Genomic DNA, 16,721 nt, shown 5'->3' with positions numbered 1-16,721 from the left:
AGTTATATCTACTTGAAGATTAGGCCTTTTCTGGCAGCTTTTGTTTACAAGTAAAAACTTTTTTTTTTTTTTTTGCTAGAAAATTACTTAGTTTAAAATTACTTACTTAGGAAATTAATTGGAAAAACCCCCAAACATTATATAGGTTTTAAAGCAGAGGTCCTAGACAATAAATTGGTGTGTTTTGCAATTTTTTACATGGCATTTGCGCAGCAATTTTCCAAGTGCAATTTTTGCAAAAAAACACACTTTTTTACATTTCAATGCAAAAAAAAAAAAACACAATATATAACCCAATTTTTTGGTACAATAAAAAAAAAAATGATGTTACACAGACGAGATAGATACCAAACATGTCCCACTTTAAAACAAATCAACAAACAATGTAAATATACCTATCCATAGGCGACACTTTAAAAGCCTTTACAGGTTACCACTTTAGATTTACAGAGGAGGTATAGTGCTAGAATTACAGCCCATGATCAGGCGTTGGTGGCGATACCTCACATGTATGGGATGATCGCTTTTCGCATGCATGCAGGACTGACGTCTTTCCGCGCTAGCAAGGAGAGAGAGAGGGGCACTGTCAATTTTTTTTTTATATATATATATATATATATATATATTTTTTTTTTTTTTTTTCTTTACACTGTTGCTTTAAATTTTTTTTTTTTTCTAATCCCTTTTACTGCTGTCACAGGGAATGTAAACATCTTTGTGACAGCAATAGGCATGTGACAGGCACACTTTATGGAGGGATCTGGGGGTCAAAAAGGCACATAACAGCATTCAAACACCAAAATCGGTGTTTTGAATACTTTTAATTATTACTTTCGACATCAAGGTAAAAAGGAAGTAATGTCATCTCATCGCCTCCAGGTTACCATAGCAGAGACACAATCAAAGCCGATCCTGGCTTTGTATGGGTGTTTGACTAGCCATCGGACGTGCAGGCTAGTAGCTTGGGTCTCCTGGTGAGACGGGAGAGCCAGAGAAAGCTGTGCACGGTGGTAGAAGGGGGGATGTCCCCTGCCTGTAATAGCAATGAGCTTTCACATTATACAAAAAAATTAGGCTAACTTTACTGTTTAGGTTTTTCTTTTTTAATTCATTAAAGTGTATTTTTCCCCAAAAAATTACGATTGAAAGGCCGCTGCGCAAATACAGTGTAACGTAAAATATTGCAACGACCGCCATTTTATTCTCCAGGGTCTCTGATTAAAAAAAAAAAAAAATATATATATATATATATATATATATATATATATATATAATAAAACGTTTGGTGGTTCTAAGTCATTTTCTAACACAAAATACAGATTTTAACTTGTAAGCAACAAGTGTCAGAAAAAGGCTTAGTCTTTAAGTGGTTAAACCGACCTAATTTAGGCCCCTTTCACACTTGTGCAACCTAAAAATGGAGCGACTTTGGTGTGACTTTGACGCAAGTTGGAGGAATGCCTGTGTAATCTTTAGGTCTATAGAAGTCAAGTCGCATCAAAGTCGGACCAAAGTAGAGCAGGGACTACTTTGAAGTCGCTGCAACTTGCACTCGCACAGGTATGAATGGTTATCATTGGAAATCATGGGGTACGACTTGTCATGCAACTTTGCAGTCCCAAGTCGCAGGACAAGTCGCGTGTGAAAGGGGTCTTACAGACCAAAGTTCATGCCTTTGATCTAAAAGAACCAAATTATTATTATTAGACAGGATTTTTATAGTGCCAACAGTTTGCACAGCGCTTAACAAAATGAAGGCAGACATTACAATTACAATACACTTGGTACAAAAGGAAGCAGAGGGCCCTGCTCATTAGAGCTTACAATCTAAGAGGGACAATTGATACAAAAGGTAAGAACTGTGGGGGATGAGCTGATGTAAAAAGTGAAACAATGTATTAGTTAGAAGTCGGATGGGCTTCTTTAAAGAGAAGGATTTTCAGGGATCGTCTAAAGATGGATAGATTAGGAGACAGTCAAACAGATTGGGGTAGGGAGTTCCAAAGGATGGGAGAAGCTCTGGAGAAATCCTGGAAGCGAGCATGGGAGGAGGTGACAAGGGAGCTAGAGTGCAGGAGGTCCTGGGAGGCCCGAAGAGAGCGGCTTGGTTGATATTTTCAGATCAGGTAAGTGATGTAGCTGCGGGTAGAGTTGTGGATGGCGTTGTAATCTATTGTTAGTACTTTGAATTTTATTTGTTGGGTAAGAGGAAGCCAGTGAAGGGATTGGCAGAGAGGGGTGGAGGACACTGAGTGGTTGGTAAGGTGGATGAGTCTTGCAGCAGCATTCATTATGGACTGAAGGGGGGATAGTCTATGTAAAGGTAATCCAATGAGGAGGAAGTTGCAGTAGTCGAGGTGAGAGATAACCAGGGAGTGAATAAGAAGCTTGGTGGTGTCGTTGGTTAAAAAGGGGCATATTCTAGAGATGTTGGAGGTTAAGGCGGCATTATTTGGACAGTGATTGGATGTGAGCCTGAAAGGACAGTTCCGAGTTCAGGGTTACCCCTAGCACCCTGGCATGTGAGGAAGGACTGATAGTTGTGCCATTGATCTTGATAGAGAGTTCAGGGGAAGGGGCACATGGAGGAGGAAATAGTATGAGCTCAGTTTTAGATAGATTCAGTTTGAGGAAGTGGTGTGACATCCGGGCTAATATGTCTGTTAGTAAATAGGTATATGTGAGAAGGCTGATGGGGTGAGCTGAGGGGTAGAGAGATAGATTTGGGTGTCATCAGTAAAGAAATGGTAGTGGAAGCCATGGGAGATAATCAGCTGACCCAGGGATGAGGTGTAGATCGAGAATAGTAGAGGTCCAAGTACTGAACCTTGGGGGACCCCAACTGTAAGAGGAGTTGGAGAGGAGTAAGTGGAGTTGTAAGGGACACTGAAGGGAGATAGTTAAGATTTGAACCAACAGAGAGCGCAGCCACGGAGACCAAGCAAATTGAGTTTTTTGAGGAGGAGGGGGTGGTCAACTGTATCAAAGGCAGCGGAGAGGTCCAAGAGTAAAAGTATGGAATAGTGACCATTGGTTTTAGCTGTTAGTAAGTCGTTTGTGAGTTTTAGGAGAGAAGTTTCTGTGGAGTGCTGTCGGCAAAATCCAGACTGAAGGGGATCAAGAAGGTTATTCTCAATGAGGTGATTGCTCAGTCGGTTGTAGACTAGACGTTCAAGTTTGGAGTTTGGAGGCAAAAGGGAGTAAGGAGATGGGTCTTCGGTTTATAAGATTTGTGGGGTATAGTGAGGCCTTCTTTGGTATGGCAGTGACTAGTGCATGTTGCATGTTTTAGAGGGCTCAGGAAGATGCCAGTGGAGAGGTTAAAGATATAAGTTAGAGAGTGTAGCATAGAGCCAGTGGGTGACTGTAGTATCTGAGAAGGAACAGGGTCCAGACGGCAGGAAGTCAGGTGGGCGTTAGAAAAAAGTTTATTCGTTTTGGGCAATTAAGGGGGCAATCTGGAATGGATGGGTAATCTGAGAGTTTATTTAATTGTCAGCCGAGACATATGTTTTAGGAAGGTATTCAACTTTAGGGGACCCTCTTGTAGAGGTACAAGGAGGGTGCCGTGATGACCTGATTTCCCTTTTGCCTTTTTTTTCTGTTGATCAATTGAATGTTGACTGTATCATGATAATTGGTTCGGCAAGTATGTAATTGATGTTCCAATGTATGCTTTTTTTTTTGTGTGTTTTGTTTTTGTTTTTCGTTAAAAAAAAGTATATAAAAGTTATATTTGAAAAAAAAAAAAAAAAGAAAAAAGTTTATTGACATTCCTTTATAGTAGCTGTGTCAAGGGAAGCATTGATTGTGCAGATGGAAAAGGAGTGTAAGGTGAGGGAGACATCCATAGAGATCTGGTCACGAATTGTATCAATCTTATTTTTGAAGTGATTGGCAATCTCCTAGGCAGTGAGAAAGTTAGTGGACGGAGGTAATGGAGAACGAAGTAGAGCGTTAAAGGTTGAAAAGAGTTGACGGGGATTGTGTGAGAGGGTGTTAATGAGAGTGATAAAATAGGTCTGTTAGGCAGTGTGGAGGCAGGAATTGTATTTTTGGAGGGCAGATTTATATTGGCTGAAATCTTTCCATGACTTAGTCTTACGACACAGACGCACAAGAGCACGGCTACCTTTTTGGGGCTTCTGGTATAGTCTGCCTGTCAGGGTTGTAGCAGCCAGGGCTGGATTCTGTGTGTAGTGAGGGGGGCCAAGGTATCCAGGGTGGATGACAGTGAACTGTTAGAGACAGACGTTGGCAGGTTGGAGCAGGACAGGGATGAGATTTTGTCATAGAGACAATCTGTAGCAGAAAAAAGAAGTGAAGGGTTAAGATGGCGAAGGTTTCTACAGGTAATTGTTTGGTAGTTGGAAGGCAAGAAGAAGGAAGACAAGGAAAGGGTGAAACTAAAAAGGTGATCAAAGAGAAGGAAAGGAATGTTGAAGAGGTTGCAAGGAGTGCATAGGTAGAAGAACATGAGGTTGAGGCAGTTGCCATCAGAGTGAGTAGAAGAGTGTGTCCTTTGTTTTGGGTCAAAAGAGGAGGTTAGGCTCAGAAATTTAGAAGTAGTGGGAGTGTTAACATTAATAGGGATGTTGAAGTCACCAAGAATGATTGTTGGAATATCAGAAGAGAGAAAGTAGGAAAGCCAGGCAGAAAAGTAATCAAGGAAGCCTGATACTGGTCCAGGAGGCCAATAGATCACAGTAATTCTCAACAAAACTGGAGAAAAAAAACAACTACAGTGAGCTTCAAATGAGGAGAGGGATAGAGGGGTTGGATGAGGAACCCGAAAAGTGCATTGAGGGTAAAGGAGGATTCCAACCCTGACTCCTTTCCAACCACTAGGCCTGGGAGAGTGAGTCCACAGGAGGCCACCATGGGAGAGGGCAGCAGGAGAAGGAAAAAGTCAGATTCTTGAAGCCAGGTCTCAGTAATTGCAGGTAGGTTGAAGGAGTTTGTGATAAATAGGTTATGGACAGAGGTGAGTTTGTTGCAAACAGAGCAGGCATTCCAAAGGGCACAGGAGAAGGGGAGGCTGGTTCTAGGCAGAAGAGAAATAGAAACCAGGTTTTGTGGATTTCGGCTGCTGTCAGAGGATAGGGGGTGCCGGGTATGTTGGCCAAAGGTAAATGATGATGGTTTAGGATTTGGGGAAATATCTTCAGAGGTTAGGAGAAGCAGAAGGGTGAGAGAGGTGACATGGTAATGTGAATTATATGGGGGGACACGTCCCAGTGTCCTGGAGGTTTTATTGGTGTGTGAGTTCAGAATTAGCAGGAGTTGATGAGTGCAGTAATAAGGTGAGGACAGGAGTTAGGTTGATATATATAAGCTGTGGGGCGGAGAAGAGGAGTGAAGGAGAGACAGTTTAAGGAGCGTTTTAAAAAATTTTTAACGGTTACCAATTTAGAGTTACAGAGTAGCTCATTTTTTTAGAATTATTGCTCTCGCTCTGGCAATCGCGGCGATACCTCACGTGTGGTTTGAACAGCGCTTTTGTTATTTGCGGGCGTGACTTCTTTTTCTAGAGCTCAAAGCAACGGGGGCACTTTCAATTTAATTTTTTCTCTCCTAATTGTTTTATTTAATTTTTGAATTTTAGCACAGTTTAAAAAAAAAATAAAAATCTGATCACTTTTATTGCTGTCGCAAGCAATGTAAACATCCCTTGTGACAGTAATAGGCAGTAACAGGTACTCTTTATGGAGGGATCGGGGGTGTAAAAGACCCCAGACCCCTCCACTGCACTTCAATGTATTCAAAATGCTGAAATCTGCATTTTTGAATACTGACAGTTTTTTAAATTCGGCGCCTTTAGCCGCCGAGTAACCCGGACGTGACGTCATGAAGCGGCTTCCGGGTTACTACATGGGAGACCCGATCAAAGCCGAATCAGCCGACGGACATGCCAGCTGGTTGCTCAGGTCTCCCGGTGGGACAGGAGACCCGGTCAGAGCCGCGGAAGGCGGCGGGGGGTTGTTATCTCCCGCTCACTGGGTAACGGCTAAGTGGCTCCCGAGCCGCATCGCCCATCATCACCTGAAAGCCGACCGCTGGCTCTAAAAAATGGTATCGGGATGATGCCTCTAACTGCAGGCATCACCCCGGTACAACCACTTCTCTGAGCCGACGTAGAGCTATGTCAATTCGTGGGAAGGGGTTAATACTTTATCCAAGACGATAGTTGCCAATGCAATCCCTGCCAGTGCATCCCATAGAAAGCGCCTACATTTATATTGAGTAGGGTGGGGGTATTGCCAAATAATCAATTAGGATTGCATCGGATGATCACATAGCTAACAGGACAAACTTCTCACACCAAAGACAGACAACAAGAGCAGCAGGACAATAAAGAGAAGATCAGCTCATAATTTAGGTATAGATAATAATGGCGCTTTTCCACTGCAAGTACCGGCTCAGCTCTACTCGGCCCTGCTTGGCCTGGTTTGCTTTTCCACTGCTGGTACCGCATGGTACGGTGTTGGAACGGTTCGGTACGGTACGGTATGGTTTGCTTTTCCACTAAAGTAGTACTAAAGTTAAGTGGGTGGGATAACAACGATTCTCTGACCAATTAGTGGCTAGTAGTGACTGCATGCAAAGGATTGTGGGATATGGTACCGGGTATGGTACCTCTTGGAACCACAATCGAGGTGGTACTGTTTTTGAGAGCCGTACCGTTCGGTTCCATGCAGTGGAAAAGCGCCACCGTACCGTACCGTACTGAACCGTTCCGACACCGTACCATGCGGTACCAGCAGTGGAAAAGCACAAAAGCGACCCGAACCGTTTGGTTCCATGCAGTGGAAAAGCGCCATAATAAAGCACAATAATCAGTGTTTTAGGGACAGAAGTAAAGAATTTGAAAGCAGCATAGGTTACCATTAAGCAAATTAAAAACAATAATTCAGTTGCAGTTAAAGGTGGATTTTGAAAGCAGCATAGATTACCATTAAGCAAATTAGAAACAACGATACATTGTTTATAGTGATCTCTCAGCGCTGAGCAATGTTGATAAACCTTTGCTGAAGGCTTTTTTTTTTTTTTTTTACAGTTGTGAGTCAGCAAAGAAGGGCTCTGCACTGTATGAATCGTGAAAATGCAGGATTAAGATCATGGGGGAGGGGGGTGAATCGAGATCGCAATTTTTTAACGATTAATCATGCCGCTCTATCGCACTGCACTTTTACCCATTTTGAAATTTACCTTACATTGGAAGTAAACCCTCCTATCGTTTTCAGCTAAGGATGCTCCCAACTTGGCCTCTGTTTAATCTTCAATTGCCATGGATGCTGCACATGTGATCAGTTATTACACCAGCCATTGGATGGTTTGACAGTTTGGTTGAGAGCACAAGCAATGTGAGTTACATTCCTGGCATGTGCCAGAAATGTAACTGCTTTTTGAAACTGTTAAATCAATGGGTTTACTTCCGCTTTAAAGTAGATATAAACCCTCACATAACCCAGTGAATTGAACAGCCTCAGGTGATACACCAAGATGAAACAAATCTCCCTATATAAGTTTTATTTGTATATCTGCTGTCTTCCGCTTTCTACACTCTATAGAAAGTGCAAATTGTGTTAGAATTTTTCTTCCTGTTTCAGCAATGGGTGTGGAGTCTGGGCATACACTGTGTATGAGCTGATTGGAGGAAAGGGACACACCACCCCCTCCACATAGGCAGAGGAAGGAAGAAACTTGCACTGCCATGCAAGTCCCTCCCCCGACAAAAATTTCCAGTTGCTTTATCTCCTGTGTCTGAGAACTCTAAGAAACAGAGCAGCAGAAAGACACAGGACTTAGGTCTTTGGAGAGAGATAGGTAAACACTACAGATATATTTGCCCAGGTCAGATTTCATGAATAGGGTTTACATCCACTTCAAGTAAAATATTATTGCCATAAAACATCACTGAGAAGAATTAAGATAATATGGCCAAAATGTTACTATTGCTGGAATTTGTCAGGGCAGAGATGATAGAGTTCCTAAATGGTCTAATCATATCACCCAACATATTCACTTGCATCCTTCTGGTTCACGGATTAAAGGCTCGCTAATGAAAGATTCACATTGTTAAGTGAACAGCTATTGAAGAGCAGTCAGGCAGAATAATTACACCAATCTGCATTTGTGTTTAATTGGAAATTCTGAATATATTACTTTGTAACACATATCAGCACAGTCACTGGGATGGAATCTTTCCCATCTGGGGACTTATCAAAATTTAAAGTAGAACTACAGGCAAAATCAAACATGACACATGATTCAGCCTCCCAGTAACATTAACATAACAGGTTTTGTTTTATAGAGTCTCTCCTGTAACATAGGTTTATCACCTGTTGATCCTGCCGATAGGCTTTATGTAGGAGGCAGTAAGGGGCATGCAGTAGATGTGTTTGGGAATAGACCTCCTGAATCACAAGCATCAGTTTCCAGATCACAGGCTTCTGACCAAAGAAAGTGGGGTGCGCTGGTTCATTCCGGCAATGCATGGATGTAAACCTAAAGCCCTGTGCTCCTTTGCCAGTTTCAGATTTACTCAAGTGTATTTTTACAGAAATAACACTAAACTGCAGGCAACAGGAGAACCCAGTCCAGTGCTTGCCATGTTCAAACACCTGGATTTATGTTCTCTGCGTGCTCAAGATTCTATGTGAAGGTCTTCATGAGTAAGAGACTGAAGAGACCCAGATATCATCTTTGAGAGACTAGTGAAGACGGGTTCTTATTTGAAAAAAAAAATTGCAAGGTCTGGGTCTCCTCACTGAAAGGCTGGCAACCCCAGATCCTAGTTGCAAGAGGTTTGTGATGTCCAGGTCTCATTTGTGAAAGGCCGGTGACAACCAGTCTCATCTGTGAGAGGCTGGTGAGGTCCAGGTCTCATTGGTGAGATGCCGGTGAGGCCCAGGTTTCAATTGTGAGAGACTGGTGAGGCCCAAGTCTCATTTGTGAGAAAGTCCTGATGCCCAGGTATTCTCTGTGAGAGACTGGAGAGGCTCAGGTCTCATCTATGAGAGACTGGAGAGGCTCAGGTCTCATCTATGAGAGACTGGAGAGGCCCAGGTCTCATCTATGAGAGACTGGAGAGGCCCAGGTCTCAATTATGAGAGACGGGAGAGGCCCAGGTCTCATCTATGAGAGACTGGATAGGCTCAGGTCTCATCTATGAGAGACGGGAGAGGCCCAGGTCTCATCTATGAGAGACGGGAGAGGCCCAGGTCTCATCTATGAGAGACTGGAGAAGCCCAGGTCTCATCTATGAGAGACTGGAGAGGCCCAGGTCTCATCTATGAGAGACTGGAGAGGCCCAGGTCTGATCTATGAGAGACTGGAGAAGCCCAGGTCTCATCTATGAGAGACTGGAGAGGCCCAGGTCTCATCTATGAGAGACTGGAGAGGCCCAGGTCTGATCTATGAGAGACTGGAGAGGCCCAGGTCTCATCTATGAGAGACTGGAGAAGCCCAGGTCTCATGTATGAAAGACTGGAGAAACCCAGGTCTTGTCTGTTGAGAGATTAAAGAGAACCAAGTTTTTTCCGTGAGAGACTGGTGAGGCCCGGGTCCTATTTAAAAGAGACTGGTGAAGTCCAGGTCTTTCCTGAAAGGTATTAGGGCCTGTGACTGGTGAGGCCGAAATCTCATCTATGAAAGACTGGTGAGGTCCTAATCTCATCTTGATGAAAAATGTTTGAAAATTATTACAACACAGTATTAAACATGACTCTTTTTCCCAGTTTTGTGACACTGATAGTCCTTTTCTATATAGCCTATGCTGGATTCCCATAACACACTTTTACAGCTTCTTTATTTTATTGTCACACCTTTTATACTTTCTGCCCTTTGTTACCATATACTAAAAGAAAAATGAAATGACATACAAATATAAAACCTTCAGCCCCCAGTAGGAATATACAGAACATTCAGTGGGAATTTAAACCTTCTATTTATCTCATTTTTTCCCAGCAGAAGATAATAAAACGCACAGCAAACCAAAAGAAAACCATTAAGGAGGCAAAAACACTATTTCAGCATCGTGAGCTGCAACTTTATTTGCTGTTTTTATAAATTCACATTTTTCATGCATTTATATTGCAGTGTTTGTATTGTAATCTATGCCCCAGAGATAGATAAATACAGAGCAAGCAGAAATACAGCAGAGCTGGTTACTGTGCAACCATTTGCGATCTGCACATGCCAAGCTGTCCCAGCTCAATAAAGTAGTCATAGAGCAATTGTAGTAACCAATTAGATTTCCCTTAATTCAGACAGTCAGTCCAGTTCACCACAGAGAACTCCTTTTCTAAGGAATATCAGAATCCCTATGACATGCAATAAATTAAATCTTTCCAATAAGCAAATTTAATGGTTACCTTAAAGCAGACCTCCACTCAGAAACTCAACTTCCCCTCCTGTACTCCCTACCACCCCTCTTTTTCAGAATTGAAGATAATCAATATTTTTCTTTTATCAAATATCTCTTTTTCCCAATGTGGCCCCCCATTTTGGATTCCTTGCCTAGGCAAGGCTGTCCGCAGCCTCCTGGTATATGTCACACAACCCAGGAGGCTGTGGATCAGAGATATTAAGCTATTTCAGGTGGTGTCATTAAAAAGACTTAAGCCCCGTACACACGCATCGATAGTTGGCCGTGAATTTTCGGCCAAAGTCCGATCGCCCGATTTTCGGCTTGTTAGTATGATGCTTTCGACAACCGACTCCGACTTTTCGGCCGAATAAAATCTGGTGTGCAGGCTATAAAATTTTTGTTGGCCGTCACCACAACGGCCGATTTTCCGTCAGTCAGTACAGATTTCGGCAGATAAAAATCTGATGAGCAAGACTGGGCATGCTCAGAGAAGAAAAAACACACGGAAAGTAAACCATCACATGACATCACTTCTGAAGTAGATTTTTGTTGGCCGAGAAAATTCGTGTGCAGTCTAGAGCACATTTCAACCAACACAACAACACTGGACAAAAGTCGGCCGATCGGTTGGCCGATAATCGCTGCGTGTGTACGAGGCTTAAGGATGAGCATGGGTGTGTTTAAATTTTTGTCCAAACACAACAGGAAGGTGTCACCTGTACTGCGCTAAATATTTGCGGCCAAAGTGTTCCCGGCCCCGCAGCTGCATGTATACAAGGGTCGTGTATACATGCAGCTACAGAGCAGGGAATGCCCTGGCTGCTTATGATTGACCCAGTAAAGTGACAACCTCCTGGCAGGCTCGCTCACATGGGTATGGAATAGGATATGAACACTCACAAGCTCATCCCTATTCAAGACCTTCGGAACATTTGCGCATACACAGTATCAAGTGAGCATCATCAGGGGGCTGACTTTGCAAATGAGGGAGAGACAGCCAGCCCCCAATTTAAGATAGAGGTGTCGGTCATGACATGCAGTGGGTAAGAAAAGGACAAAGCAAGATTCTCTGGGCTTGTGAATATGTTTATTCTGCATTAAACGAGTCTCAAAGTTAAGTGGCTTATGGCAAGCAAAGTTGATGGACAGGAGTGACCCAACCTCATCTGTGAGAGGCTGGTGACACCCAATCTCATCTGTGAGAGGCTGCTGAGGCCCGAGTCTCCCCTGCGAGAGGCTGCGGAAGCCCGGGTCTCCCCTGCGAGAGGCTGCGGAGGCCCGGGTCTCCCCTGCGAGAGGCTGCGGAGGCCCGGGTCTCCCCTGCGAGAGGCAGCGGAGGCCCGGGTCTCCCCTGCGAGAGGCTGCGGAGGCCCGGGTCTCCCCTGCGAGAGGCTGCGGAAGCCCGGGTCTCCCCTGCGAGAGGCTGCGGAGGCCCGGGTCTCCCCTGCGAGAGGCTGCGGAGGCCCGGGTCTCCCCTGCGAGAGGCAGCGGAGGCCCGGGTCTCCCCTGCGAGAGGCTGCGGAGGCCCGGGTCTCCCCTGCGAGAGGCTGCGGAGGCCCGGGTCTCCCCTGCGAGAGGCTGCGGAGGCCCGGGTCTTCCCTGCGAGAGGCTGCGGAGGCCCGGGTCTCCTCTGTGAGAGGCTGGGGAGGCCCGGGTCTCATGTGGAGAGGCTGGTGAGGCCCGGGTCGCCTCTGCGAGAGGCTGGTGAGGCCCCGGTCGCCTCTGCGGGAGGCTGGTGAGGCCTGGGTCGCCTCTGCGAGAGGCTGGTGAGGCCCGGGTCTCCTCTGTGAGAGGCTGGTGAGGCCCGGGTCGCCTCTGCGAGAGGCTGGTGAGGCCCGGGTCTCCTCTGCGAGAGGTTGGTGAGGCCCGGGTCTCCTCTGCGAGAGGTTGGTGAGGCCCGGGTCTCCTCTGTGAGAGGTTGGTGAGGCCCGGGTCTCTTCTTTGAGAGGTTGGTGAGGCCCGGGTCTCTTCAGTGAGAGGCCCGGGTCTCTTCTGTGAGAGGCTGGGGAGGCCCTGGTCTCATCTGTGAGAGGCTGGGGAGGCCCGGGTCTCATGTGTGAAAGGCTGGTGAGGCCCGGGTCGCCTCTGCGGGAGGCTGGTGAGGCCTGGGTCGCCTCTGCGAGAGGCTGGTGAGGCCCGGGTCTCCTCTGCGAGAGGCTGGTGAGGCCCGGGTCGCCTCTGCGAGAGGCTGGTGAGGCCCGGGTCGCCTCTGCGAGAGGCTGGTGAGGCCCGGGTCGCCTCTGCGAGAGGCTGGTGAGGCCCGGGTTGCCTCTGCGAGAGGCTGGTGAGGCCCGGGTTGCCTCTGCGAGAGGCTGGTGAGGCCCGGGTCTCCTCTGCGAGAGGCTGGTGAGGCCCGGGTTGCCTCTGCGAGAGGCTGGTGAGGCCCGGGTCTCTTCTGTGAGAGGCTGGGGAGGCCCGGGTCTCATCTGTGAGAGGCTGGGGAAGCCCAGATCACTTTTGCTGCCAGCGCTTTAGACATTAATGGCTGTGTGTTGAGTTATTTTGAGGGGACAGCAAATTTACACTGTTATACAAGCTGTACACTCACTACTTTACATTGTAGCAAAGTGTCATTTCTTCAGTGTTGTCAAAAACAAAACACATTTATCCTTTTTGTTCTATTCCCCCAACCTAACCAACCTCCCTCCCCCCTCCACAGATACACAGACCTCCATCCAACCGTGGTAGTTTTGCTGTTAGTTTACATCCAGCATTGCAAGTATTTTCGGTCGTGCACATTACAGCCCCACAGACTTCTATGGGATCCTCTCTGATCTCCTGGCCTCAGGTCACAGCCACACAGAAGTCTCTGGGGCTGCAATGCACAGGGACGGCCAGAACAGTGAAGACTTGCACTGCTGGATGTAAACAGCAAAAACATGGCCGCTAGATCAAGGTTAGTATGTATCTGTGGAGCAGGAGGGTGGGTTAGGTCAGGGCAGTGGGGCAAGAAAATGATAAAGTACCTGTGTTTTAAAGTGGAAATAAACTGTCCTTGTACAAAAACTGCAGGCAGCTCTTCACGTGAACTTTAATGGCATCCCAGTCTTAGTCCGTAGGGTTCAATATTGAGTTGGCCCACCCTTTGTAGATCTAACAGCTTCAACTCTTCTGGGAAGGCCACAAGGTTTAGGAGTGTGCTATGGGAATGTTTGATCATTCTTCCAGAAGCGCATTTGTGAGGTCAGGCAATGATGTTGGATGAGAAGGCCTGGCTCACAGTCTCTGCTATAATTTATCCCAAAGGCGTTCTATTAATTTAAGGTCAGGACAAGTTCCTCCACCCCAAACTCGTTCATCTATGCCTTTATGGACATTGCTATGTGCACTGGTGCGCAGTCATGTTGAAACAGGAAGGAGCCATCCCCAAACTGTTCCCACAAAGTTTGGAGCATCGAACTGCCCAAAATGTCTTGGTATGCTGATGCCTTAAGAGTTCCCTTCACTGGAACTAAGGGGCCAAGCCCAACCCCTGAAAAACAACCCCACACCATAATCCCCCCTCCACCAAATGATTTGGACCAGTGCACAAAGCAAAGTCCATAAAGACATGGATGAGTGAGTTTTGGGGGTGGAGGAACTTGACTGGCCTGCACAGAGTCCTGACCTCAATCTGACAGAACACCTTTGGGAGCCAGGTCTTCTCTCCAACATGAGTGCCTGACTTCCCAAAGTGCTTCTGGAAGAATGGTCAAACATTCCCATAGACACACTCCTAAACCTTGTGGACAGCCTTCCTAGAAAAGTCAAAGCTGTTATAGCTGGAAAGGGCGGCCAACTCAAGATTGAACCCTACGGACTAAGACTGGGATGCCATTAAAGTTCATGAACGTGTAAAGGCAGGCGTCCCAATTCTTGTGACAACATGTATGTCATGCTTGAGAGGACTGTCACAGACTGCAGAACTAATAGAGAAAATGAGGGTCAGAGATTTAGGACAGGATACATTTCTGGTTGGGGATATGCTGCAGAAGACCATATGAAACTGGGAATATATTACATGGTACTAGTAGAGAAAAATGCTATTACCCTAATCAATGTTCCCACTACAGACTGCTGAGGTCCCAGGGCTGCACATCATATACCAAAGGGCCCCAGAACTTTAAAAGGACATCCAAACCCAAGAACAATGTAATTTACTGAAGCTTAGCAGTCCTCACGCTGGCAATAACCTAGTAGATTCATTGAACGAACGTTCATATGAACAATTGTACATCAATGATTTAATGATTGTTGTTCAAAAGTACTTCAAAAGTTTATTTACTTTTAACATTCAATTACATTTTTACTATAATTTTTACTATAATTACAATAGAGCAGAACCTCAGAGTTAGTATTCATTTACTTATTTATAGAACAGATGCAGGTGAGCGAAGTTGGGTAACCTCTATGTATTGTGGTTGACCTGGATGCCATTGATTTTATTTGTAACAAAACAGAAGTTCTACTTCATCCCACCTACACTGTAACCAGTCTGATAAGGACCGCAATGGTGATAGAGGCACAGGAGGCCAGCGGTGATAACAATGCCCCAGATGGGACACAATACATGTCACTGGCACTCGGCTCTGATAAGACTCTCACACACAAAAGATCCTTTTAATATTTAATATTATTGGACTCTCTGGGGAGAACCATGCAGCTTTGTCCTGATTTTTAAAGGTTTCCCTCTGGACAGCTGCTGTGCATTATTCCCTCTGTGATCTATGCAAATGCTTTCTCCATCCCGGCCCTCCGCACAGACTGAGCGCATTTTACTTCCAAAAACACAGAGCGGCTCTGTAACTGAATTTATTTTCAGCTATAAATCTTGATGGGTTTTATGGCTGTGAATATTCATGCTGAAAAGCAATTAAACGACGTCTGCAGGGAATACAGCCAAGCCACTTAATTGTCAGTTTAGATTGTTTGCAAAGTTGGTATACAGTGACAGAGCGCTCGGATTTGGAGGCACTGCGACATTGCAAGGGACACGGCTGCCAAGAATCTAAGAGCAAAGCATTCTGGGTACAGCAGTCATTGGCCAAAACTGTGCATTTGGCTGGCAGGGGTTTAAGCACAAAGCATTCTGGGAAGAGCAGTCAGAATTGGTGACTTTCATGCATTTGGCTGGCAGTGGTGCGGTCAAGAGTCTCCAAACCTTCTAAACAAACGGCCAGTTTAGTGTGCTTCAGATTTCAGGTGGGCTGGACTGTGGCCAATGGGAGTAAACAATGCCCCATCATTCATTTCAGCGGGAGGAATGGTGCCCCATCATTCATTTCAGCGGGGGGGGGGGGGGAATAGTGCCCCATCATTCATTTCAGCGGGAGGAATAGTGCCCCATCATTCGTTTCAGCGGGAGGAATAGTGCCCCATCATTCGTTTCAGTGGGAGGAATAATGCCCCATCATATGTATCAGTGGGAAGAATAGCAACCCAGTGTTGGAGGTCAGTGGAAAGAATAGTGCCCCATTGTTGGTGTCAGCAGGGGGAATAGTGCCCCATCATGTGTGTCAGTGGATGGAACAGTACCCCATTGTTGGGGGAGAGTGGGAAGAATAGTGCCCCATCATTGGGGGTCAGTGAGAGAAATTGTGCCTCATTGTTGGGTGTCAGTGGGAGGAATAGTACCCCATTTCTGGTGTCATTGTAGGAATTATTGCCCTGTTTTTGGTGTCAGTGGGTGAAATAGTGCCTCATGTGTGTCAGTGGGAGGAATAGTACCCCATTGTTGGGGGAAAGTGGGAGGAATAGTGCCCCATTGTTGGGGGAAAGTGGGAGGAATAGTGCCCCATCATTGGTGGTCAGTGGGAGGAATAGTACCCCATTGTTGGGGGAAAGTGGGAGGAATACTGCCCCATCATTGGTGGTCAGTGGGAGGAATAGTACCCCATTGTTGGGGGAAAGTGGGAGGAATAGTGCCCCATCATTGGTGGTCAGTGGGAGAAATAGTGCCTCATTGTTGGGTGTCAGTGGGAGGAATAGTACCTCATTGCTGGTGTCCGTGTAGGAATTATTGCCCCATTTTTGGTGTCAGTTGGAGAAATAGTGCCTCATATTAGTGGGAAGAATAATGCCCCATCATTGGTGTCAGTGGGAGGAATAGTGCCCCATCATGTGTGTCAATGAGAGGAGTAGGGCCCCATCATGTGTGTCAATGAGAGGAATAGTGCCCCATTGTTGGTGTCAGGAATTACTGCACTGTGTTTTGTGTCAGTGAAAGAAATATTGCCTCATATCAGTGGGGCAAATAGTGCCCCAAAGGGACAAGTGAAGAGCCGTATCTGGCCTCTGGGCCACAGTTTAGGGACCACAGATCTAAGTAAACAGGGGTCCAAGTAAAAATCATTCAGGGGAGTGCTATTCA

The 16,721-nt window shown here is 45.8% G+C and overlaps 1 protein-coding gene across 1 annotated transcript in view; it reads right to left on the bottom strand.

Moving 5' to 3' along the window:
• Nucleotides 1–16,721, bottom strand: part of MYO5B (myosin VB) — a 436,041-nt gene that overhangs the window by 231,724 nt on the left and 187,596 nt on the right. The window lies entirely within an intron of this gene.

This window comes from Pelophylax lessonae, assembly GCF_965119305.1.
Source record: "Pelophylax lessonae genome assembly, chromosome: 1".
NCBI classification, from domain to species: Eukaryota; Metazoa; Chordata; class Amphibia; order Anura; family Ranidae; genus Pelophylax; species Pelophylax lessonae.
This window is presented reverse-complemented; position numbering and strand designations above follow the sequence as displayed.